Source organism: Nicotiana sylvestris, chromosome 2 (assembly GCF_000393655.2).
Source record: "Nicotiana sylvestris chromosome 2, ASM39365v2, whole genome shotgun sequence".
NCBI classification, from domain to species: Eukaryota; Viridiplantae; Streptophyta; class Magnoliopsida; order Solanales; family Solanaceae; genus Nicotiana; species Nicotiana sylvestris.
The window spans coordinates 31,388,756-31,415,506 of record NC_091058.1 but is presented as its reverse complement, the minus strand read 5'-3'; the positions used below and the strand labels follow the sequence as shown (position 1 = coordinate 31,415,506).

At 41.1% G+C, this 26,751-nt stretch overlaps 1 long non-coding RNA gene across 2 annotated transcripts; it reads right to left on the bottom strand.

Moving 5' to 3' along the window:
- Window positions 1-1,733: 1,733 nt before the first annotated feature.
- Window positions 1,734-5,627, bottom strand: LOC104222337 (uncharacterized). 2 transcript variants are annotated; one of them, XR_709917.2, is made up of 3 exons: window positions 5,097-5,562; window positions 3,171-3,236; window positions 1,734-2,518 (listed from the first exon to the last, which is right to left on the bottom strand). It is a non-coding gene; the product is annotated as an uncharacterized lncRNA (long non-coding RNA). The 2 variants fall into 2 exon arrangements; XR_011405272.1 differs by having other exon boundaries at window positions 1,734-3,236; window positions 5,097-5,627.
- Window positions 5,628-26,751: the final 21,124 nt, after the last annotated feature.

Below are 26,751 nucleotides of genomic sequence, written 5' to 3'. Positions count from 1 at the left end.
TGACGCGGCCTTTGCTCTTTTGTACCACAAGACCTAGGCGCTCTACTTGCGTTGATGACAAGTAGTTATGGGTGGCACCCGTGTCTATCAATGCGTGAAGGGGCTTGCCGTTCACTTTCAATTCGACGAACATTAGGGTCCTCGCTTGCTTAGGAGGTCCTTCGTCCATCTTTTCTTTCCCTTTCCTGGTGATCGGGACTGATGTTTTCTTAGGAGGACATGCACTGGTCCCCGCTAAGGCATGAGGGATAGAGCCAACAATTGCATTGAAGGCGCCTACCTGGTTGTCTTCAGATGTGTCTGATGCATCTGTCTCATCCTCGACAGTCTGATGAGCATTGACCTTGATGTTTGGGCATTCATTGTTCCAATGTGCCCCGCCGCAATGACGGCATTCTGAGGGAGGCTTTCTCCCCTGATTGTTGTTGATGGATGCAGCACTGTTGCTGTTGGAGGGAGGAGTCTTAGTTTTGGATGCACTCCGATCTCCCCCACTTTTGCTTGGGCCACCATTGCTGGGATGGTGCCCGTTGAATCCCCCTCGGACAGACGGCTGGGGCCTGTCGTTCTGAGTTCCCAAATGATAGTCGCCAAGGCATTCTGCAGCTTGAATGGCCTTGGGCAGGGTGTCTACCCGTTGTCGCTGTAGTTCCATACGGGCATGAGGTTTCAAACCTTCTATGAATGCGAAGAGTTTGTCTTTGTCCCCCATGTCGCGTATGTTTAGCATGAGTGCGGAGAATTCGCGCACGTACTCCCTCACTGATCTGGTGTGGCGGAGGTCCCGTAGCTTTCTCCTTGCGTTGTATTCCACATTTTCGGGAAAGAACTGCAGGCGTATGGCTACCTTCAATTCGTCCCATGTCTGAAGAGTATCTTCACCGGCCTTGATGGCTTCGTGTTTGACCCGCCACCAAAGTTTGGCATCGCCCTGAAGATACATGGCAGCAGTCGCTACCTTTTTGGATTCCTCCAAATGGCCCACGGCATCGAAGTATTGTTCGATGTCGAAGATGAAGTTTTCCACTTCTTTAGCATCCCGGGATCCGTCGTATGGCTTTGGCTCCGGTATCTTAAGCTTTTGTGGAATGGGGGTGAGGTCTGCTGCACCCCTGATGTGATGGTTGCCTTCTCGAAGTAGGCTCTGTAAGGCAGCATTGACAACGTTGAGCTTGTCTGTCAAGTCGTTTATGGTTTGCTGCATGGCAGTTAGTCTGTCTGCCTCATGTTGCTGATGGGCTAAATCGTCGGCACGCTCCTGTTGGAGGTCCTCAAATTTGCCATGAATATTGGCAGTTTCGATGGCTGCCGTTTGTCGGTCCTCGTCGGAGTCACGACTGATGTTTGCAATGTCATTTTCGGCCTGCCGCATTCGGCGGTCCAGGTCGTCCAACCTTTGCACTAGGTTGTTGCTTTGATCAGGCACCGTTTCTACGATGGGTCGTAATCGGTCAACCGTCTCTTCTAGGGATGCTAGACGCTCCCCATGATTCACCATGGTCAGAAATGGTGATGATGGCAAATGTTCCCTCGTCCGATGTCGAGCCTAGGCTCTGATACCAACTGTTACGCAACGCCTTCCTGATGATCTTTGGAAGGGCAACGTAAGGCTAAGCAACCGATGTCAGTGCGGTTGCTGTCCGCCAATGAGGTCCTCGCCGCACGCTAGACTAGATTGTCAGTGCCGTGCGGGAAAACCAATGTCGTGAGCAATTGCGGAAGCTGAGAGAGAATTGGGTTTTGAATGCTGATGATGATTTTATTGATGACTGAAAATGATGATTACAATGATGTGGTGTCGAGGGGGAGAGACACCAGAAAATGCTGATTGAAATGTTTGATTGTTTGGTCCCCCTTAATAATGCTTAAAAAAAATAAACCAACATTACAAGACTAGTCCTAATAAAGCTGTAGAAGCACACTGAAATGAAAATGATGTAAACTAGCCTATGATTACAATGAAAAGGACTTAGATTATTACAAGGAAAAACTAAGTCCGATGGCAGCATCTTTGTCTTGCGGGTCAGGGTCTGCGCGCGCGTTGCTGTGGGCGCGCGCGACACTTGATGTGCTGGCCTGAGGCTGGGCACTGGTGCTTGGCATCAGGGTCTGTGCGCGAGGCGCTGTTGGAATGGGCCTGCAGCTGGGCGCTGGCGAGGCATCAGGATCTGCGCGCGCGGCATTGTCAGGGCGCGCGGCGCTGTTGTCAATGGCCAGCCCTTGGGCGCTGGCGAGAGGCATCGGTGGGGCGACAGAGGCACATGCGCGCTTGTCACTTGGCGCAGCCAAGACCACGGGGTCGACCATGGCGCTAGGCATTGTGAGGCTTGCTAGGCCGCCATGGGGCGCGGCCAAGGGGTCATGGGGCATGTCTGGAAAGCAGCCCATGACAGTAATCATGTCCTAGCTTCTCTGTTTCTATCAGACGCTGATTTGCCAGATCTTACCCTTAAGAAGGCCAACATTTATTTGCAAGACACAATTGTCTCAATGAGGAAGCTGCTTCAGAAGCAGGTTTCTGGTTCAAAGAAAGGAAATGTAAATCTGAGTAGCCAAAACAAACCTACTGTGATACTTTTCTCATTATAGGTCATTTTTGTCCCAGCATTCTGCCTACATGCTATTATTTGCTGAGTTTTTTGGTCCGAACTAGTGGTTTTCTTGCTTCAATCATGAGTATGGAGCAACTGCAATAATATCTCCATAATAATACTCAGTGACTAGCAATTTGACACTTCCGATAGAGTTATCTTCGAAGAGAGTTAAGTCGGTTCAAATACCTCTTAAGGGATGAAACTAGAAATGTAGCTTGTAACGAGGTTTTTTTGCTAAGTGATAGTACCAAACTGAAATTATACATCACACATAAACCTACTAACCAACCAAATGTATCAAATATCCATTGGAAGAGAAAAATATGGCACTCAAAAAGGCAAGTACTTATATATGTGTATCATATTTGGTAAGATTATAGAAAATGTAGTGTCCAATAGAACCAAATACATCAAGATGTAAAACAAGACTATGATTTAGCTAATTTTATCACTTTCATAGATGCTTGACAACTGAAAAGTCACATTGCACAATGGTTACTATCTCTGTTTTCAAGCATCTATAAGGCAAAAAAAAAACAATGATAAAAGGACAAGAAGATAAACAAATGGATATACCTTCAAGAAAGCCAAATATATCACAAGAAAATAAGTTGTTCCAAGGAGATAAATCCAATTGCAAACCTAACAAAATGAAAATATAGTGATTAAATTAGAAATTTCTCCTGATATAACAAAATGGAAATATAGCGATTAAATTAGAAATTCTACTGATATTAGGCAAAAGAGTCGCAGACACATAAAAAAAACAAGAAGTAAAATTAGATCCCACTGATTATATTAAAGTGAAAGCTATCCAACCTTTTTAAGTAACTTAGCTTAGAAAAGATTTGGAGAAAGTGAGCCTTTTCGGTAACTGTTTCATTTTCTTGTATCCACAAATGCACTCAGAGAATTAAGAGATGGCTATTAAAGTGTAATAACAATGAACCAAATGTCATGTTTCAATCTTCTTGTCTTTTGACAACAAATATTTAGCTAACAAATAAAATTTAACAGAGGATACTTAGCCAAATGATGAACTTACCCAAATAATGAACTTAAACCAAGGGTCGCAACTATCAGCACACACAAAATTATTTGATACTTTCTGCTCGATAGTCTCAACTAAGTGTGTACAATCATTACCTCCTAGATGAACACACAAACACCAACTGACATCTATTCTCACATCCTTCCAAGACAAGTGTAATTTGAGATTTACTCTTTTCTTTTTCAAGAAGGAGGAATTTCAGCACTCAAAACAAGGTAAAGCAAGCCAAATTATAGTAGCCATGTCTAAGGATAGTTATATATCAAGATGATATAAGCATAAAGAAAAATAACAAGGTTGCTATCAGCAAAGTACAATTCCATGGTATACAATATTATAATGGTAAACCAAGCTGAATATTTCAGTACTAAATTCCAAGAGAACACCAATTTCCGTGCTATTTGTACATCATGGCCCTTTACAATTTTGAATTTAAGAAAATGACCCTTTTAGATCTCTTATGTGTAAAAGACAGATTTCTTACGTGTAAAAGTAAATCTCCCATGTGTAAAAAAGAAGGTAGGATCATAAAATTAAAAACAAGTTTGTAAAAAGTCAAAAAACCAATTGACCCTCCAATTTCCTACATATTTACAGGAATATCAAACCAAATAAGGATGATATAACTATGTTTCAGTCTAAGATATTACTAGGTTTTGAACTCTGGATTGGAGTTGAAAAGAAAAAGAGAAATATACTCAATGATATTAGTAAATAGATATTTAGCTCTTTTAACGTCCAGTATTTTTCTTCTCATCTAATTGTTGGGTTTTGATTTTTTAGCTGGTATAACATTGGTTAGAAGTGGTAAGGTTTGTCTAATAGGAGAATCCTTCAAACGTATGTGCAAAAATATCACATATGATTAATATCAGGAGAATACAAGCTCTTCAACTACAAAATTAAACATTCTCCCCACAATAAAATTCCTTCAAAGCCCAGAAAATACACCCATGCCCAAAATTAGGGGATAACACAAAGTTAATAATAAAAGAAAGTTAAACAATCAAATAAATAAAATCTTCTACAAAATGCCTAAAAATAAAAATTAATCATGGAGATATAGCAAAAAGCCCTAGAAATCTTGTACAGTAACCAAAAATTTAACTTGATACAACCTGGGAGAACCACACCCCAAAAACTAGCTATTAAGGTGGGTGAGCCCTAGGCTATATAAACTCCACATCATCACTTTGTAGTAGTACCGATGTGGGACTCAAGTCACATTCCTTACAATAGTTCATAACATAACTCCACCTAAAAATCACCCCCCTTATCCTCGCGATACCAAGCGTAAAATCAAAATCTTAACCCTATCCCCAATCGGTATATCACCAAACAAAATGAATCCGAAAAAGCCCTAGCTTATAAGAACATAAACGAAAAACAGAAACCCCTAAAAAAATACTTAATTGAACTAGTTGGAAAAGAATAGGACAAGAAAAAAGAACCTGAATATAGCGAGAGCGACAAACTATTCGAGTTTAAGAGAGGGCTGATGCCATAGCTAGAGCTGGTACAAATCTGCAATCTCCGGATGGTCATTAGGAAGCGATTCTCAGTATTGCATGGCCTATTGAGTGTTGGACTTGAAAGTCACTCTTAGCATCGACGAAGAAGTAGCGGAAGTAAAGTCGAGAGAGAGATCGAGATCGGGAGAGAGAGAGAGAGGTGAGAATAGAGTAAGAGATGGGGGTCGAATTTTGGTGCGGACAATGGATGAGAAAAGATTAATTAAAAGAAAAGAAAGAAAAGAAAAAGGGTGAAAACCGTTGCGGTAGAGGAATTTGTTCTTTAATTACATAACCATAGCAAATAAGCGTGACGATAGACCATCTATGGCAGCGCTTTAACAACCGTTGCCGGAAATCGTTACGACAGAATGTCAACGGTAAGGCTGTATTGTGGCCTAAACGGGCCAGGCCAAACGGGTCTGGCTTATACGTGCTGGGCTGAGGCGGTCCCGGGCCTAACGGGCCAAATGAGTGGAACCGGCCCACTGCGATCCTAAGACCACATGGTCCCGTATTAAATGGGCCGAACTTGCGAGCCTAAACGGGCTTTTTCGTTCCGGACTATTTTTTTTTAATTTTTTTTTTATCTAAGGCAATTTCTTGTAAACTATATATGTATATACTAATATAAATTGTTTATATATAGCTATATAAATATATATAGTATGTATATATAATTATATATTGCCTTATATAATATATATATATATATAGTGTCTTATATATAGCTGCTCCTTAAAAATTTAAATTTGTCAATATCCAGATTTTAAATCGAATTTTGAAAATATATTGGCGTCATATAATCTAGATAGCAAGTCCCTTTTATTGGGGATATGATATCTAATCCATTTCAGATGTTTATTCAAAGGTTTATAATTTATAACTAATCTAGGAATACCGTGTTCCTTTTCTGCAGCATTATTAACATAAAAGGCAGAACATGACCAAAGAGATTTTGAGGGTTTTATCAAACCCTTTTGTAACAAACTATTAATTTCCTTTTTGCAGAATTCGACCAATTCAGCATTCATCTGGCAAGGTCGAGATTTAGTGGGGATATCATCCTCGGAGAAGTTTTCTTCGTAAGGAAGAGTTACAATATGCATTTTCTCATATTAATCAAGGCGTTAATATCTCTAGTTACGAGATCTGTAACAAAAGAATAACTTATCTCTTTATCTTGATAAGTAGCAAAAAAACCCTTTGCATCTATGTTATTAAAAGGGTAAATAGCACTAATAAAAGGGGTTTCAAGTATAATCGGAGGGTATAACTGGTTTTTTAACAAAAAGAAGAAATGAGGAATACAAACTCTATTTTGGCAAATACGAGCATTCGGTAATTTATACTCTATATCTAAAGCATGACCAGAAGCAGATTTTACCAAATGAGTAGTTTTTTGGAAATATTTGGTAGGAACCAGACCCTCTTGAATACAACTTACATCTACTCCACTATCAATCATTGCTACATCAGTTAGAGAGAAACTATTATCAATCAAGATAGTACACTTAATGTACCATTTATGAGCCGTAACAACCTGCATCATTCCTAAAACATATATATATATATATATATATATACTATATCAAATTTAAACACAAAATAAATTGCAAAGAAATATTCAAGGGAATGTCTTATAATTTTTATTATTACGACATTAATAAAAAATGACAATATCTTTCTTAGTCTTCCCCCCCCCAGTGGAATGAGCACAACAAGGTACTAATACCACCATAAAAAGGAAAAAACTAAGGAAGATGTGCCAAGATACAAGTTACATATTAGTCTATGTGTTATCTCTAACAAATTTCATAAATCCTTCAAGGTCCGGAGGAATTTTTGTTGGTGGTGGTGGAAAAGAAGCTTGTTCATCACCACTTCCGGGCGAAGCAGCATCCTGCGCAAGTTCCTCTAGCATTTCTTCATAAGCTTCATCTATCTCCGGTTGTGATTCTGCAAGTCCAAAATTTCTGCTTTCCGAACGGATCCAATCTCTGAAGAGTACTGATTTTTTCAAGCTCTCCCTCATAGACGCTCTATGATCACCGATTTGAAATCTCGCTTGACTGAAAGCGTTCTCCGATGCCATTGTTGAAGCTTGAACACTTAAAATATCTCGAGCCATCCTTGAAAGAACCGGATAGTGTTTTTGTTTGTCCTTCCACCATTTCACAACATCGAAGGAGCCGTCGGGATTCTCTGATTCAAGTCCTTGCGACAAATAAACTTGAAGCTCATTTAGTTGTGAACTATCACCAATATTATCACCTTGAGAACCCAGGAACTCCGTCCAAGAACTAAAGGTTTTTAGGCCCGCAGTTCTTTTAGATGATTGCGAACTAGACGAAGTAGGAGTTGGAACATTTGCTCTAGCATGATCTAAGGCAAGTTGATAAGCATTATAAATTGTTTGAGCGCTTATTTTAATGAGGCTTTTACATCTCCAAGTGTAGCAAATTCCTCAGCTGAAAGTGATAAAGCGTTATAAATTTTTGAGTACCAAAAGTGAGGACCTCCTAATTTCATTGTAGGATTTAACACTGCAGCAACACCAAAAATATGGGGGATAGGAAAAAAATAATTTTTAAACTTAGCATTCATAGAATTAATAGCTTGTTGATAAATTATCCCACCCTCTGAAAATTGAGTAAATAAATCTGCAAGTGCTGCAATATAAACTAAACAGTTAGAAATAGTAGGATAATATTGCCCAGATAATTCATTTGTAGCAACATGAAATTGTTTTAAAAAGTCTACAAGCATTTTAACGTTAGTCCAATCTTGATTTGTAAGGTGCTCATCATCATCATCATCATCATCACCTACACGAGCATTATATGTTGCGCTTATTGAGTTTCTATATTCATATGCAACAACTAAACTTTCATACATGTAATTCCATCTAGTCGGACAAGGTTTAGGAACCTTTCTTTCTCTAAGGCCAAATTCATCGCATTTTTAAAAATAATCTCTAAGTCTACTTCTACGGTTTGAATAAAAAAGCCAATTAAGAGCCATTTTAACCTTTTCAATTTCTACATTTAAAACTTTCATACCATCACCGACGATTAAATGGTAAATATGACAAATACATCTAACATGAAAAATATTAACTAATGCAGGATTTAGTGTAGTTGTAAGCAAGTATATAGCATTAGTGTTACTAGAAGCATTATCCATTGAAACCGACATTATTTTATCTCTAATGCAAAAATATCTACAAATATCTGCAACTGTGTTAGCAATTAACTTACCTGTGTGGCGTGAATTAATTATTCTATAAGCAATAATGCGCTTTTGCATTATCCACTCCTCATCTATCCAATTATAGAAGAAAATTAGAGAGAGATTGATGAATTTGTGAGTAAAAATGAAAGAATGAGGGGATATTTATAGTTGAGAATAGGGAAAATGTGTAATTATAAAACGTTTGGGGTTAAAACAAAGTTTGGGGGCCAAATGGCTATTTTTTAAAGTTCCAAACGGCTGAAAATTTAAGGCCAACGACTAGATTTTAAAAATCTGACTGTTGGCCCTTTTTTAAAAAAAAAAATTAAAAAAAAATAGTCGTTGGGGCCCGTTTGGCCCGGTTGAACCGGCCCAGGCCCGCCTGCCGATCCCAGGCTAAACGGTCCCGGGTTCACGGGCTATTTGTTTAGGACCGGCCCGTTATGGGCTTTTGTACCACTAGAGATCAGCCCGTTTGAACCGGCTCGTTTGGCACGCGGGCCCGTTACACATAATCGTTGTAGTTGGGTGTCTATTGCAACCGTTTTCAAAACCGTTGCAAAATAACTGTTGCAATAGGTCCAATTTCTAGTAGTGAAAAGATCTCCTCCTCTCCTCTCTGCAGCTTTATCAAAAAATTAGAAACTTATCCAAGTTCATCTTCAGAATCACACTTGCATGAAGCTGTTTCACGTTGAAGCTAAAACTTAATGCTAATGTAGCATGAAGTTGTTTTATGTTGAAGCTAAAACTTCATGAAGTTGTTTTATATTGAAGCTAAAACTTCATGCTAATGCATGCTGAAGTTATATATTGTGATGACCTTTTGGGTCATCACTTGTGTTGCAAGTGAATTCAGTGTTCTAAGGCCTAAAAACCTCATTTTACCTCACCATGATTTATGTGTGTGGTCCAGACCTATATCCGGAAAGCCTTCTATGTAAAAATATGAGAAATAGAAATTCTAGAGTTAAAATTTGATTATGGTTGACTTTGGTCAATATTTTGAGCAAATGGACCCAGATCCGTGTTCTGACGATCCCGGAAGGTCCACAGTAAAATATGGGACTTGGGCGTATGCCCGGAAATGAATTCCGAGGTCCCAAACCTTAGAAATTAAATTTTGAAAGAAATTATTTTACTGAATTATCTAATAAATAAAGAAAAGAATTAATGTTTGAAACCACTGTTATCGGGCCAGTATTTTGGTTCTGGAGCCCGGTACAAACTTGTTATATATTTGAAAGATAACTGAGAAGTTTGGTGAAAAACGGAGTTTATTTGACGTGAGTTGGACTTCCGATTGAAGAGTTATGAACTTTGAGAGTTCTTGATGAAAATGTTTAGTTTTGAGGTTTAATTCATGATTTTACATGTTATTTTGATTATGTGATCGCACGAGTAGGTCGATATGATGTTTTTGAGTTAGTATGCACATTTGGTTTGGAGTCCCGAGGGCTCGGGTGAGTTTCGGGTAGGTTCCGGGGTGTCTTAGTCTTAAAACATGGCTATTGGAGGTTCAGAGAAGTGCAAATCTCTGAACCTGCTAGTGCGGTTCGCACTAGTGACTATGCGGCCGCGGTTGATTTTGTGCGGTCCGCACAGGTTCACTGGTCCAACTTCGGAAGCCTATATATTTTTATCTAAAAGGAATTTAGAGATGATTTAAAGACGAAAGTTGTAGCCCTTCGTATCTAGTTTCTACAAAGGTAAAAAAATCACAATTTGGACATTTGTAGAGAAAGTTATGGCCAAAATACTAAAACATGTCACTGCAGTACATAGGAAGGGCTGTGCGGCTGCAGTTGATTTTGTGCGGTCCGCACAGGGCATCTGAGAGTAGTATATTTAGACGGGATTTTCAGTTATTTTTCATTTTTTCAAAACCCCAAAAATATAAGAGGCGATTTTTCAAATAACCTTTCTTCACCAAAACATTGGTAAGTGATTTCTAACTCGTTTTCTTCAATCATTAACATCTTTTCACATGATTTCAACTCAAAATCAATGATTTTCATGGGGGAAATTGGGTGTTTTGGGTAGAACCTATGTTTTTCAAAAATTAGGGATTTGGACCTCGATTTGAGGTCTGATTTCAAAACAAATCATATATTTGGGTTCGTGGGGGAATGGGTAATCGGGTTTTGGTTCGAGCCTCGAGTTTTGACCATGTGGGCTCGGGGGAGATTTTTGACTTTTTGGGTAAAACTTTAGAAAGCTCATTTTTCATGCATTGGGGTTGATTCATTTAGCGTTTATTGATGTAATTAAGTAAATTGTGGCTAGATACAAGCGAGTTAGGAGTGGAACCAAGGGGTAAAGCGGTAGTTTAAGCTTGATAGTGCTCGTGGCTTTGAGGTAAGTGTTTGGTCTAACCTTAGCTTAAGAGATTTAGAGTTGTGTCTTATTTGATACATGTTAATTGTGGAGCACGACGTATAGGCATGGTGACGAGTATCTATATGTTGGTGTCAAGCATGCCCGTGAGTCGTGTATTATAATTGTTATGACTCCGTTGTGGTTTATTGCGCTTCATATGTTATTATCACCATTGTTCCCTTGCCAGATGTTTGTTTGATATTAATGATCTTTTGTCGGGATATTTGTTTTGATATTATTGTTACCTTGCCGGGATGTTGTTAAAATATCATTGTTCCCTTACCGGAAAGTTGTTATATTGCTCTTGTTCCCTTGCCGGGATTCCTTGTGATTATTGTTGGCTTGTAACTGGGAGCGGGTGGTACGCCTACCACAAGATATAATAAAATGGGAGCGGGTGGTGTGCCTACCACAAGATATAATGAAATGGGAGCGGGTGGTACACCTACCACAGGATATAATGAAATGGGAGTGAGACCTACCACAAGATATAATAAAATGGGAGCGGGTGGTATGCCTACCATAAGATATAATGAAATGGGAGCGGGTGGTACGCCTACCACAAGATAAATGAAATGGGAGCGGGTGGTACGCCTACCACGAGATAAATGAAATGGGAGCGGGTGGCACGCTTGCCACGAGATAAATGAAATAGGAACGGGTGGAACGCCTGCCACGAGATACAGTAATTGGGATCACTATGTGCAAATCCCGGAGCAGCTTTTGGAAAGTAGCTTGGAGGCTTCCTTCAGTCCATCCGGAGACCCAAGGTAGATCTGAAGGCGTCCGCAGGCCCTGGCGTCTCCCTCTGTCCCTATTTCCTGTTTCATTTTCCTTTTATTCAGAAACAGTGTACTGTTATTTCTTCAGACTTTGTATGTAGAAATGTTAGACAGTATGTGACACTGTGACACCAGGTTTTGAGTGGTTAAGGCTTAGGTATTTGTAATAGATGCCGTTTTCATAAATCTTATTGTTGTCTTCCGCTTAAATTTGAATTTTCGATGTTACCACGTTATCGTCTTATATTTGTTAAAAAGAAATAATTGGTTAATGAAGTAATTAGATTAATGGTTTGGCTTGCCTAGCTCACATTAGTAGGCGTCATCACGACTCACGAGGGTGAAAAATCCGAGTCGTGACATATATCCTGCAGTCTACAGTTTTGTTATGAGTTTTATCTGAAACTTCAGTCTAAACATGCTGAAGTTATTTAGTTCATTTGCTAAAATTTCATACTAAGCATGCTTAAGTTTTTTAGTTCATTTGCTAAAACTTCAGACTAAATATGCTTAAGTTTTTGTCTTGCAGTATGTAATTTTCTAATAAGTTTTTGCTAATGCATGCTGAAGTTATTTAGTTCATTTGCTAAAATTTCATACTAAACATGCTTAAGGTTTTTAGTTCATTTTCTAAAACTTCGAACTAAACATGCTTAAGTTTTTGTCTTGCAGTATGTGATTTTCTAAAGAGTTTTTGCTAATGCATGCTGAAGTTATTTAGTTCATTTGCTAAAATTTCATACCAAAACATGCTGAAGTTCGTAACGCAATCTATAGTTTTGTCTTGAGTTTAATCAGAAACTTCAGTCTAAACAATTTGAATTTTTTTTAGTTCATTTGCTAAAACTTCAGCTTAAACATGCTTAAGTTTTTGTCCTGCAGTTTGTCAATAGTCTTTTATTAAAGAAGGGCAAAATCATCTTTTTAAAGCACTTTTAACAAAAAAAAATGAGTACGAATGTAAACGGAAAAATAAAAAGGGTATAAGTTAAAAAGGGGCGCTCTATTTGGAATTTTTACAGTTAAGTAGCTCAATGAATCAGCAACTATGTGTAGTTCAGTAGGATAGTTGTACTTGAGCATATGCCGCCAAGATCTGAATTGTTGTCTCATATGTTGAACATGCTATATAGAAGTTACTTTAAGCATGAATGGTCATCATTGCACAACAATTGCAATATTACACAATTATTTTTAAAGAGGGAGATAATCATGAAAATCAAATAACAGAATAAGAAGTTAGGAACGCAGAATTCCTGCGAATTTTAGAACTCAGTCTGCTTCTGTAAGTTAAAGAGGATAATTATCTTATTTGTTATGCATAAAATGATGTAATAAGAAATTATTTAAGGCATCTAATTAGGATCAAGAATACAATATATAAGGCATCAAATCTTCCTGTGAGAGCTAGAATTAGAATTTTTATGTAGCTTCCCGAGAAAACAGATAAAATGGAACTTGCCATCCTCTAAAGAATGTGATCACTAATGAATCTTCACACTACTCCATAAAGTGAACTTGCTTACCATAATAAATAATAGAAATGTAACACACTTGACCAATTATCTGATAGATAAGACACCAATAACACACTTGGATAGTTGGCTCTTCTTCTTAACCAAATCGAACATTTGTTAGCAAGCCAATTAGCATGCACATTCAGAATTCTATTCTCGATCCTTACATTGAACCTTCCAATTTATTGTTGTGTCTGCTATACTTCAGGATGGCCCGTCTTGGATTTACTTAAGACAATCTCTAGTGGTCCAGAGTTCTTTATGGTATAGTGGTCACGTGGGTTCAAAAGCTCTTGGTGGTCCAGAGTTCGATTTTACATTGCAGCACCTGCTCTTTATTTTTTGATAATTATTGATTATGTTTGTCTGTTTGTATTTTTGGAATGACCAATAGCTTTAAGTTTAAGTTGATTGTTTCAGTATGAAATTATTTATTTGCTCTGGTATTTTTTTTAGCTCTCTTTAATTATTTGTATTAATTTAGTTTAGTTAATAATCTTTCTTTTGATTGTTTTATTTGTAAATAACATACTCTATGAAGGAGAAAAATATCTAAATTTGTTTATATATATATTAAAGTTTAATATACTTTTTAATATGTTATATAAAATTTGTTAGCAAATCTTTAAATTTGTTAAAATAAGTAGATAATTTATTCTAAAATTAAATTTAAATAGAATTTGAATACATTTATTTTAAAAAACTTGCTCGACTGATAAAGCAAAATGTAACGACCTGGCCAGTCGTCTCGTGAGTTACCGCTCTGTTTCCCCTATTTTTTCTTTATTATGCTTCGTTATCCGTGTTTTATATGATCGAGTTGAGTAGGTTGGGTTCGGAGTGGATTTGGTAAGAAATGAGAAGGTTTAAGTTGGAAAAGTCAACCGGATATTGATTTATGTGTTAGAGAGCTCGGATGTGAGTTCTGATGGTTCGGTTAGCATCGGCATGTGATTTATGACTTAGGAGTGTGATCGGAATTGGTTCTGGAGGTCCGGTGTAGAATTAGGCTTGAATTGGCGAAGTTAGTATTTTGGCGATTTCCGCTTGGTAGGTGAGATTTTGATCCGAGGGTCGGAATGGAATTCTGAGAGTTGTTGTAGCTTCGTTATGTCATTTATGATGTGTGTGCAAAATTTCAGGTCATTCAGACGTGATTTGGTTGGGTTTTTGATCGAAAGCATATTTCAGAAGTTTCTAGAAAACTTAGCCTTGAATTCAATGTGAATTGATGGATTTGATGTTATTTGAGGTGTTTTGATGATTGGAACAAGTTTGAATGAGGTTTTAAGATGTGTTGGTGCTTTTGGTTGAGGTCTCGGGGGCCTCGAATGAGTTTCGGATACTCAATCGGACCATTTTGGAGTTTGAAAGTTGCAGAAAAATCTGCCCAGCTGTTGCAGAGAATTATCTCTTCACGTTTGCGAGCGGAGTCTCGCGTTCGCATAGAAGAATTTGAGGAAGGCCATAATTAAGCCTTCGCGCTTGTGAGAGGTGCCTCGCATTAGCGGAAGGCTAGGAGTTTGTGCTTCGCGTTCGCATGAGGCTGTCCGCGTTCGCGTATAAGGATTTGGGGTCCAGTGGAATTTGCTCTTTGCGTTTGCGAAGGTCAAGGCGGAGGAGGCATCGCGTTCACGACTGGCATGTCGCGTTCGCGTAAGATAAAAGTTGGTCAACGTAAATTTGTGCTACACGAACGCGAGAGGTTGACCGCGTTCGCGAAGAAGGAAGGGTCAGACCTGGGCAGAAAGTTTATAAGTTATTTCATCCGCGATTTTTAAGCTCATTTACTCCATAGTTGGTCTTTTTGAGAGCTTTTTGAAGTAAATCGAAGAGAGATTCAAGGAGAAACGTTTGGAGGTAAGGATTTCGGACCAAAAACTCCAATCTATTGTGAAATCCACCTAGAAAATCATGAAACGTAAGCTAAAAATGGAAGAACTAGGGCTTGGGATTTTGAGCTTTTGAATTGGGATTTGGAGGACCATTTGGGATCGGATTGGAGAACTTTTGATATGTATGAACTCGTGGGGTGATAAGGAATCTAAGGATGTGAAAATTTCTGAGTTTCGGGAAGTGGGCCCGGGGCTCGGGTTTTGCTAATTTCGGGATTTTTGATATTTTTTGATTGTTTTCGCTTGGGGTTTGTTCCCTTAGCATATTGTGACGTATTAATTCTGATTTTGGATAGATTCGATGCGCGTGGAGGCCGATTCGAGGGGCAACGGCGTCGCGAGCTAGAGTTGTAGCCGGTTCGAGGTGAGTAATGATTGTAAATGATGTCCTGAGGATTTGAAACCCGTACTGCACATCGTAGTGCTATATTGAGGTGAGACACACGCTGGATGATGTGCGTGGGGTCTTTTATTACTGGGGATTGAGACTTGGTCCGTCCCGACTGATGATTTTATCGCGTATTTGACTAAAACTTATTTGTTATCATCATGATTTGGGCTAATTACCATATTTGGGCTTCGTGCCAACTATTTGAACCCTTCGGGGATTTTGACTAATTTTTCTCACTATACTTGTTCAAAATCATATCCTCAGTCATGTTTCTATCTGTTTTAAACGATTCGAGTCGGTTTTATCATACTATTCCTAAATGAGAGGAATTTGTGGGCTGAGATCCTTATCTTCTATTATTATGCCCGAGAGGCTGTGAGGTTAATGACTGAGAGAGGTTGAGAACCCAATGGTGAGGATATTATATATGTTATGGATCGGGTTGCACACCGCAGCAATACTTATATGGATCGGGCTGCACGCCGCAACAATATAGCACTTGGGATGTAGGAGCCCCTCCAGAGTCTGCACACCCCCAGTGAGCGCAGTTGACTATCTATATGGATCGGGTTGCACGCTACAGCGATGTACGGATCGGGCTACACGCCGCAGCGGTTATTCTGATTTCTATTATTATGAGAGATATATGGGTCGAGAGCTGAGAATGAGCACTAAGTGATGAGGGTGAGCCCGAGGAGCTGATACTGTTCTGAGTGATTGATACTGTGCCCGAGGGGCAGATTTCTACTTGTTATTTACCTGCTAAATTACCTGTTTTACCTGATTTAAAGAGATTTCACTTGACTTCTTCACTGATTTACTACTTTACGTGATTTTTACTGCTTTGATATAGAATTGCTTTGTGCTTTTACGTGTTTTCATGCTTTCAGCCATTATTTATAGTTATTACTCACTGGGTTGGAGTACTCACATTACTCCCTACACCGTGTGTGCAGATTCAGGCATCGCAGAGTTTGCTCCTGAGTGTTGATCTTCCCGTCCAGGCAATGTTTCGGAGATAACGACGTAGCTGTTGGCATCTGCAGCCCTCGTGCCTCCATTATCTTATCATTTTCATGTTCTTAGAACTGTTGTATCGGGTTTAGTGATTAGTATACTATATCAGGATTTCTCTTAGTCGCTCATGGCTTGTGACACCCCGGTTTGGGCTGTGTCGGGATGACTTTTACTGTTGTTATCGTTCATTCTGCAAATTATGGATATTATATCATGCTTTAGAATTGTTTATGATATTTAACTATTTAAAAGAGGTGTTCTGTTTTGGTCTGGTTGGCCTTGTCTTCACGAGATGCGCCATCACGACCGGGTTCGAGAATTGGGTCGTGACAAGTTGGTATCAGAGCCTAGGTTACATAGGTCTCACGAGTCATGAGCGTGTTTAGTAGAGTCTCGCGGATCGGTACAGAGACGTCTGTATTTATCCTCGAGAGGCTGCAGAACCTTTAGGAAAAACTTCATATCCTTGAAATTCTTGTTGTGCGACCTTGTTGATCCGAGAACTAAACTTCTGTTATTCTATTCTCTCACAGATGGTGAGGACGCAAGCTACCGGATAAGGTGGAAGACCACCAGTTCCACTAGCTGAGACCATCAAAGGCCGTGGACGCGATCGTGGTCGTGGCAGAGGCAGAGGCAGAGCAACAAGGGCAGCACCTGTAGATCCACCAGCTGCCCTAGCTCCGGATCAGGCTCCAGCTATGGATGATCCAGCAGCACCAGTTCAAGCACCAGTTATGCCCATCGTGATTCTGGGTCTTTAGAAGGCCTTGGCACAGATTTTATCAGTTTGTACTGGCCTGGCTCAGGCAGTTTCAGCCACTACAGCAGCAGCTACTTCACAGGTCGGGGGAGGCAATCAAACCCCCGCTGCTCGCACGCCTAAGCAGGTAGTGCAGGGACTTCAGACACCGGGGGCACCTCCAGCCCAGCCGGTTGCACCAGCTCAGGAGTTTGTTGTGCCAGTTATGCCGGATGATGAGCAGCGTCTGTCACACCTCCTTTTTGCGCTCCCGCCCCGAAGGGTAAATGCGCGAGGGAATTTTTCCATTTTAAGTGACAATATTCGAAATGGAATTATTTATTTAATTCAGAGTCGCCACTTGGGAAAGGTTTGGCTTTTGGTGTCCCAAGTCACCGGTTTATCTTGAATCCCAAATCGAGGAAAATATTCGACTTTCCAAATGAAGTCTGCGAACCAGAAATTCTAAGTAAGGAATTCTGTTGACCCGAGGGAAGGTGTTAGGCACCCTCGAATCCCGTGGTTCTAGCACGGTCGCTTAAATTGTTATAATGGCTAAATATCTGATTTAAATACATGTTATGACTTATGTGCTTTTATTAAGTTTAAACCGCTTTTATTATTATCATTTATTTTTATAGAATTGCAACGTCGTGAAAATGCATCTCGAACCACGTCACAATCAATGCACCCGTAGTTATTAACACATTCCAACTCCGTTGAGATTTGAATTTGGGTCACATAAATGCGCACCCGAATTTAAGAAAGTAATATTATTAAAACACGCCTAAAGAGACTATCACGTTATTGTTTTTGGGGAGGATCGTGAAATTCGCTAAACGACCCATCCCCGATTCTAAGTATTCAATATATACATTTATGAGGGCTCCACAGTTTGTGCATCTCATTTGGCGAGGCTCGTCTCATTTTATGAAACGGGTAAACCTACAATGACTACATCTTTATTATGTTCGTCTCTAAGAAATGGAAGAAAGAAAATACATTCTAATTAAATTGCATGCTTGGCCAACTCCGGATTCTTGTTTGATTATCTGATTAGTTGTTTATGAGGCGGGAATTGTTTCGTGCCTTATTTCACGGGGGAACATGCTGTTAATTTGCTAAAGGAGATTGCAGGCAAGATTAATAAAAATACTAAACTTACACTAAATGTTCTTCAAGTTCGAATTTAAACTAACTTATTTGGGCTTGATTAATGGAATCAACTACTTATTAGAAGATGCTACTAATTGGATTTGAAACTGCCTAATGGAATCCGGACGTGACAGAGTTAAATTAAATGATTTAAAGCTATGTTGCGTTTGTCCAGGTTAGTAGCAATATACCTTATACATACAGAGTATAACTAAAAATGAAATCTAGTTATCGATATACCAATTACTCGTGCATTCCACGAATTACACAATTACATCATATGTACAAACTAAGCAAGCTAAACCATTGTAAATCACAATAATTAAATAAACTAAGCTTTCAATTAGATACGAAACTACCTGCTGTATTTTCCTATTAAGTCATAACCTAAAGATTTGCACAAATCTACTAACACTTTATAAGACTATAGGTACAACACCAAATGACTGAAAAATTCTTCGCGTCTTTCATTTCATACTCATTGTTACTGTTACATCAAGGTGAGATTCAAAATATGTACCTGGATGCTGAAATGCAAAGAAGAAGAAGGAGGATAGAGAAGTCAGCAGCAGTGGCAAAGGATAGCAGCAACAACAACAAATACAGCAGCAATAGCATACCCAGGCAGAATGAAACAGCAGTAACTCAATGAAACAGTACCCAATATCCCAGTAAAAGACTCAACAAGGCTCAGTTGAGACCCAGGAAACTCCAATGTTAATCAAACAGGTAATAGATAAATCCAACACAAGATTGAAATACAGTTTCTGATTTTCAGACACTCAAAGGAAAGAAACCCCAAATTTCGAATAAAACAAAGCAGTTGATGCTGATTTCAAACACAAAAGGTGAGGAAAAGCAAAGTTTTCAACTTCAATCAAACAGCAGAAATTTTCTTTTCTATCTCCCTCCCTGATTTCTGAAACCTTTCTTTTCTGATTTTTAAACTATCTTTGATTTTCTGAACTATCTTTTTTCTACACTCTCCACTGTCTCTCCTGTCTGATCCCCCCATTAACTAATGGAATCCTCCTCTATTTATTCTAGCATCAGCCCATTCAAAACAGCCTGTTAAAATCCACTGAACTCCCTCCCATGTTCTCCTGCTGTTTTTTCCACTCAAAACTCAAAAGAAAAGTATTCCCCATGAGATTCCCCTGACAGACCCTTTCTTTACTGCTAAAGTGGCCTGTCTTTATTAAATTAAGCAAATATGGGCAGTGTGGGCATGTCCTGACAGCACATGCTGTCCATTTCTATTCTAACTTCCTAACACATGTTGACCATGCCATTAACTTGAACTACAATCTGCAATCTATGCTAACACTAACAACACCAATCTTTAGGTGATTTCTGGTTCAAATACACATGCTAAACATAGTGAAATTACTTCTCAGAAGCTTCAATAAGCAAATCAATCATATAAGTCAGATAAATACCATTCCAAATCGAAACTTATTGACGACATATATCGACTCGACTATACTAATTATAACACAAAACAAACAGTCGATCAAACAAACAACACAAATAAGGCATAAACTGTTATTGACAATTTTTGCACGATACAGGGGAACCACATGCATTATCGATTCGACGATTTAATCAAGCTGGAATATGTATATCACTATATGTATTCAAACATAAGCAGAATAACAATTAACCGAATAAAAGGTCTATCGGAAATGGAGAATAACTGACAGTGGAATCCCAGAAATAAACAAAACTAATTAAACATGCCGAACAAAACTAAAACAAACAACGAAATGGACTGACAAGAAAAAGGAAAACAGAAATACCTTAAAGGCTTGAAAAATCAGAAGGCCCTACCTCGGATTTGAATCGACCTTTCTTGGGGTTGAACAGACTTTAATCGAAGTGTTCTCAACTGAGAACACTTCGATTAAGGTCCATTAGACCCTAATCTTCTGGTTCAAACGGACAAAAATCGGACTTAGGACTTCTAGGGTTCCTAGGGCAGATTTGGGATTCAGGTTTTCCTGGTTGGATTCGGATCAAACCAAGCCTGGTTTGGTCATGAGGGAGTTCAGGGGAGTGCCTGACATAGATTTGGGGTGGTTTGGTGCAGGTCGAGGCCTGGCTCAAATCTTCAAATGAAGATTCGAGACGGTGGGGGAAGATTTGAGACCTAAGGTTAGCAGATATGTGTTCAGGGCGGTTGAGTGGTCCTAGGGTGTTAAGGTAGTGGTCACCGGCGTTGTTGCCGCCGGGTTTACGGTGAGGGGAAAGGGGGCGGCGCTAGGGTTCTAAGGGGTTTGGGTCTGGTGAAGACGACCTAAGGGCAGGGGGGTCTGGCTTGGGGGCGTGGAGTAAGAGGGATGGGCTTATATACGGGGTAGGTGAGTGGATCCAAGCCGTTGGATCTGATGAGATCAATGGTTTGGATTTCTTTAACTATATGAAACGGGGTCATTTTGTCTTAAAGGGTGTTGGGTCGGTTTGGACGGGTCGGGTTTAAACAATGGGTATGGATATGTGACGAGGGCCGTCAAATCAACTTGGTTTGAACGGCTGAGATGGATTGTTCTTGAAACGGCGTAGTTTTGGTGTCAAACTACGTCGTTTAGTGGCCTGGGCGATGGGTCTCTTGGACCGGCTGCCTTTGGGCTGGTTTTTGGTGCTTTTGGGCCTCGAATTTTCTAAATAAACTGGCCCAATCCGATTTAGACCAATTTGCACTCTTTTCTTTTTATTTTCTAATTTAAACACAATACCTAATTAAAGTAAAACTAAACACATATTAATTAACACTTAACACAATTATCACACACATATTAAAATATTTAAATAGGTAAAATCACACCACGACAACAAAACACAAGACGAAAACATACATTTTGCGATTTTTCTTTAAAAACTAAATCACGATTTAATTAATTCCTAAATGTACAATTAAATCCCAAATAAGCATGTAATATATTTATTTTACATTTTGCGATTAACTACAAAAAGGTAAACATTTTACGGACAAAAATGATTACCAAAAATGTCACACAAATTCTCACAATTGTACCCGAAGGTAACTTGTTTTATTTTTTTGATTTCTTTTTGGAGTGATTTCCGTGAAGCAAAAATCACGTGCTCCCAGCTGCCCCTCTTTGCCCGAAAACACAAAGAGTTTTCGTGCAAAGATAAAGTGAGCGGATATGAGCGATTTTGCCCATTGGAATACTCCGTGTGAAGCACCTTTGAAAGACTTGACCGAATCTTTGCTTCAAAGATTTCCTACGTATCCTGGGCTAAACAGGAATCAGGTCAATGTAGTTCGGGAAACTTTGGCAGCTGGGACTACCATTGGATTGCAATGCTTGCTGTTACTGCTGTTTCTATTGCCGCTACTGCTTACCGACCGCCTTATTACAACCAAAGGAAGTTGAAACTGAACTAACTATTTATGCCTGTCAACCGGTAGTTACAAGATTCCTATCTATAATTCTTTTGCAACTTGATCTTGGGTCTTAGCTGATTCTGCTTGTAGACTTCGATCCGAATCTTGATGCTTGCAAGTTATAGGCGCTTGTTTATTTCTACAATATTGAATGAAACGGGATTGGCGGAGCTTCGTGACTTTGATCAAATTTTGGAGCGATCCGCCGTTTGTTTGTTCCAGTACTTGGGAACATCTTCTCTTTTTGTTCTTTTATTCTTTTCTTTATTCAAGATTGAGATTCATCCTGTAGGTCATCTCGATCCATGCGCCTCGAGGTCAGACCTGCTGAGACAAAACAAAACAAACAAACGAAATTTTTCTGCCCCAGTTTCACTAGGAAAATTTCGTGAGTTAATTGCCATAATAATCTACAGCACTGATGCGGGGATTGAAAATTCTAGTCTACGAAGCGCAACTCAGGGATTGGAGCCCTAATATTGCAAAAGGTAAAAATGCACAACTCAGGGATTGGAGCCCTAATGTCGGCTTAACAAAAAAACGCTCAGTTCAGGGATTGGAGCCCTAAATTGGGAGGATTGCCAGGTTATGCTGGAAACTGTCTGGGTTATGTTGGAAAGATTCATCGGGTTATGCCGGAAAAGGGAGAGAGTCCTCGGGTTATGCCGGGGAAGTCATCGGGTTATGTCGGAAAAGGGAAAGAGTCCTCGGGTTATGCCGGGGAAGTCATCGGGTTATGCCGGAAAAGGGAGAGAGTCCTCGGGTTATGCCGGGGAAATCATCGGGTTATGCCGGAAAAGGGAAATAGTCCTCGGGTTATGCCGGGGAAGTCATCGGGTTATGCCGGAAAAGGGAAAGAGTCCCCGGGTTATGCCAGGGAAGTCATCGGTTTATGCCGGAAAAGGGAAAGAGTCATCGGGTTATGCCGGGGAAGTCATCGGGTTATGCCAGAAAAGGGAGAGAGTCCTCAGGTTATGCTGGGGAAATCATCGGGTTATGTCGGAAAAGGGAAAGAGTCCTCGGGTTATGCCGGGGAAGTCATCGGGTTATGCCGGAAGAGGGAAAGAGTCCTCGGGTTATGCCGGGGAAATCATCGGGTTATACCGGGAAAGGGAGAGAGTCCTCGGGTTATGCCGGGGAAATCATCATGTTATGCCGGAAAAGGGAAAGAGTCCTCGGGTTATGCCGGGGAAGTCATCGAGTTAAGCCGGAAAAAGGAAAAAGTCCTCGGGTTATGCCGGGGAAGTCATCGGGTTATGCCGGAAAAGGGAAATATTCCTCGGGTTATGCCGGAAAGGGAAAGAGGTCCCTGGGTTATGCCAGGGAGGTCCACAGGTTATGCCGGGGAAGTCATCGGGTTATGCCGGAAAAGGAAAAGAGTCCTCGGGTTATGCCGGGGAAGTCATCGGGTTATGCCGGAAAAGGGAAAGCGGTCCCTGGGTTATGCCAGGGAAGTCATCGAGTTATGCCGGAAAAGGGAGAGAGTCCTCGGGTTATGCCGGGGAAATCATCGGGTTATGACTGAAAAGGGAAAGAGTCCTCGGGTTATGCCGGGAAAGTCATCGGGTTAAGCCGGAAAAGGGAAAGAGTCCTCGGGTTATGCCGGGGAAGTCACGGGTTATGCCGGAAAAGGGAAAGAGTCCTCGTGTTATGCCGGGGAAGTCATCGGGTTATGCCGGAAAAGGGAGAGAGTCCTCGGGTTATGCCGGGGAAATCATCGGGTTATGCCGGAAAAGGAAAAGAGTCCTCGGGTTATGCCGGGGAAGTCATCGGGTTATGCCGGAAGAGGGAAAGAGTCCTCGGGTTATGCCAGGGAAATCATCGGGTTATGCCGGAAAAGGGAGAGAGTCCTCGGGTTATGCCGGGGAAATCATCGGGTTATGCCAGAAAAGGGAAAGAGTCCTCGGGTTATGCCGGGAATTCATCGGGTTATGCCGGAAAAGGGAGAGAGTCCTCGGGTTATGCCGGGGAAATCATCGGGTTATGCCGGAAAAGGGAAAGAGTCCTCGGGTTATGCCGGGGAAGTCATCGGGTTATGCCGGAAAAGGGAAAGAGTCCCCGGGTTATGCCAGGGAAGTCATCGGGTTATGCCGGCAAAGGGAAAGAGTCCTCGGGTTATGCCGGGGAAATCATCGGGTTATGCCAGAAAAGGGAGAGAGTCCTCGGGTTATGCCGGGGAAATCATCGGGTTATGTCGGAAAAGGGAAAGAGTCCTCAGGTTATGTCGGGGAAGTCATCGGGTTATGCCGGAAGAGGGAAAGAGTCCTCGGGTTATGCCGGGGAAATCATCGGGTTTTGCCGGGAAAGGGAGAGAGTCCTCGGGTTATGCCGAGGAAATCATCAGGTTATGCCGGAAAAGGGAAAAAATCCTCGGGTTATGCCGGGGAAGTCATCGAGTTAAGCCGAAAAAAGGAAAGAGTCCTCGGGTTATGCCGGGGAAGTAATCGGGTTATGCCGGAAAAGGGAAATATTCCTCGGGTTATGCCGGAAAGGGAAAGATGTCCCTGGGTTATGCTAGGGAGGTCCACAGGTTATGCCGGGGAAGTCATCGGGTTATGCCGGAAAAGGAAAAGAGTCCTCGGGTTATGCCGGGGAAGTCATCGGGTTATGCCGGAAAAGGGAAAGAGGTCCCTGGGTTATGCCAGGGAAGTCATCGGGTTATGCCGGAAAAGGGAGAGAGTCCTCGGGTTATGCCGGGGAAATCATCGGGTTATGACGGAAAAGGGAAAGAGTCCTCGGGTTATGCCGGGGAAGTCATCGGGTTAAGCCGGAAAAGGGAAAGAGTCCTCGGGTTATGCCGGGGAAGTCACGGGTTATGCCGGAAAAGGGAAAGAGTCCTCGTGTTATGCCGGGGAAGTCATCGGGTTATGCCGGAAAAGGGAGAGAGTCCTCGGGTTATGCCGGGGAAATCATCGGGTTATGCCGGAAAAGGAAAAGAGTCCTCGGGTTATGCCGGGGAAGTCATCGGGTTATGCCGGAAGAGCGAAAGAGTCCTCGGATTATGCCAGGGAAATCATCGGGTTATGCCGGAAAAGGGAGAGAGTCCTCGGGTTATGCCGGGGAAATCATCGGGTTATGCCGGAAAAGGGAAAGAGTCCTCGGGTTATGCCGGGGAAGTCATCGGGTTATACCAGAAAAGGGAAATAATCCTCGGGTTATGCCGGAAAGGGAAAGAGGTCCCTGGGTTATGCCAGGGAGGTCCACGGGTTATGCCGGGGAAGTCATCGGGTTATGTCGGAAAAGGAAAAGAGTCCTCGGGTTATGCTGGGAAGTCATCGGGTTATGCCGGAAAAGGGAAAGAGGTCCCTAGGTTATGCCAGGGAGGTCCACGGTTTATGCAGGGAAAGGGAAAGATTTCCCGAGTTATGCCGGGGAAGTCATCGGGTTATGCCGGAAAAGGGAGAGAGTCCTCGGGTTATGCCGGAAAGGGAAAGAGGTCCTCAGGTTATGCCGAAAAGGGAAAGAGGTCCCTGGGTTATGCCGGGGAAGTCATCGGGTTATGCTGGAAAAGGAAAAGAGTCCTCGGGTTATGCTGGGGAAATCATCGGGTTAGAAAAAATGAAGGAAAGAATCGGGAGGAGACTTCCCTTTTGGGTTGATTATTACAGCATAGCTATTTCTAACCCTTGCGCATTTCCTTTTGGCTGCACCTGCCTCTCGCAGGGTTGTACCTGCTTCCTGCTTAGTTCGTTTTGTATCGCAACTGCTTCAACTTCAAACAAAGGAAAATTATTAGTTTGAAATTGTGGTCGGTTTTGTGGCCTTCATTGTTTTTCTTGGTCCCAAGCCTCATTTCTGTTGAGAAAATTCACCATTGATTGGCTTCCAAGGCGACCTCCTTTCAAACTGATAAGACTCAATATTTCCGGATTTCACGATGATTTGCGCGTGTACGGCTCTGTTTCTTCCGTCTCACTCTGCTTGGGGATTTGAGGTAATCAAACGTCACGATTAGTCGGGATTGGACTGACGCATCATTGAGGCCGAGTATGTTCTCCACCTCTTTCCAGATAGAGCCCTGTGAAACCGGTCCTGCCACCTTTTCTTTCTAGCATGTTTTGGGGCTTAGGGTTAAACCGAAAAGGAAACCAAAGAAAGGTAAACAAAGAGTGAGGAAATGAATTTAAAAAGAGAAGCGTCCTTTTCGGGGAAAAGAAAGACTTATCTGAGGTGCATGCTGGCTTTAAATTGACATAACCTGCTTTTTGGACTGGATGCCCGACTCTCACGAACCTACATTTTCTCACGAACCAAACGGATCTATGTTTCCAAACCAGGGAACCTTGCCAGAACCTTCTGTGGTGAAATCCTCTTTTCGGCCGACAGTGCCCTTTGCGAGTTTTCGCTAGCCGACCTCTCTCATTTCTCTTCTTACCGTCGCCTTATAGTGCTCGTCATGAGTTTTCACTAACAAGACTCTCTCATTTTGATTTCTCTTCTCGCCATCGCCTTATGGTGCCTGTAGGTTTTCACCAATAAGACTCTCTCATTTTAATTCTCTCATCCTGACTGCGTCGGATCCGAGCAACTGCATCCTTTGATTTTGAAGAAACTTTTGCCGATTGATCGAAAGGACTTGCAACAGGTTTGGGGTCAACAAAACTTGGATCGAATTACAACTTTGGAACCGTCTAGGCGGGATTATCGCCGAATTATTATAACGTCTGCCCCAATTTAAATTTTTGGGGAAAAACTGGATTTTGTTTTGGTGTGACTGAACCCCATAGAGAGGCTGCCTACGTATCCTTTCGGAATCAAGTCAAACGTAGTTCAGGAAACTTTCATTTTTTTTGACTAGCACTTCTGGGTTCCAAAGAGGGTAATGAAAGAAAGGTAAATGGCTCAAAGGGTTAGCAAAGGATTTGAGTGTTTGGGTAGCGGGAATGAAAGCCTTCATCCTCTCAATTGTGCAAAAACATCGTCAGAGCAAGTTCAGACATAGTATCTTTTTACTGCATCCGCATTCACGACTGTGTCGGGATCTTTTCCTTCAATATCACCTAGATATAATGCTCCCCTGGGCAATATCTTCCTGATGATGTATGGACCTTTCCAATTAGGAGCAAATTTTCCT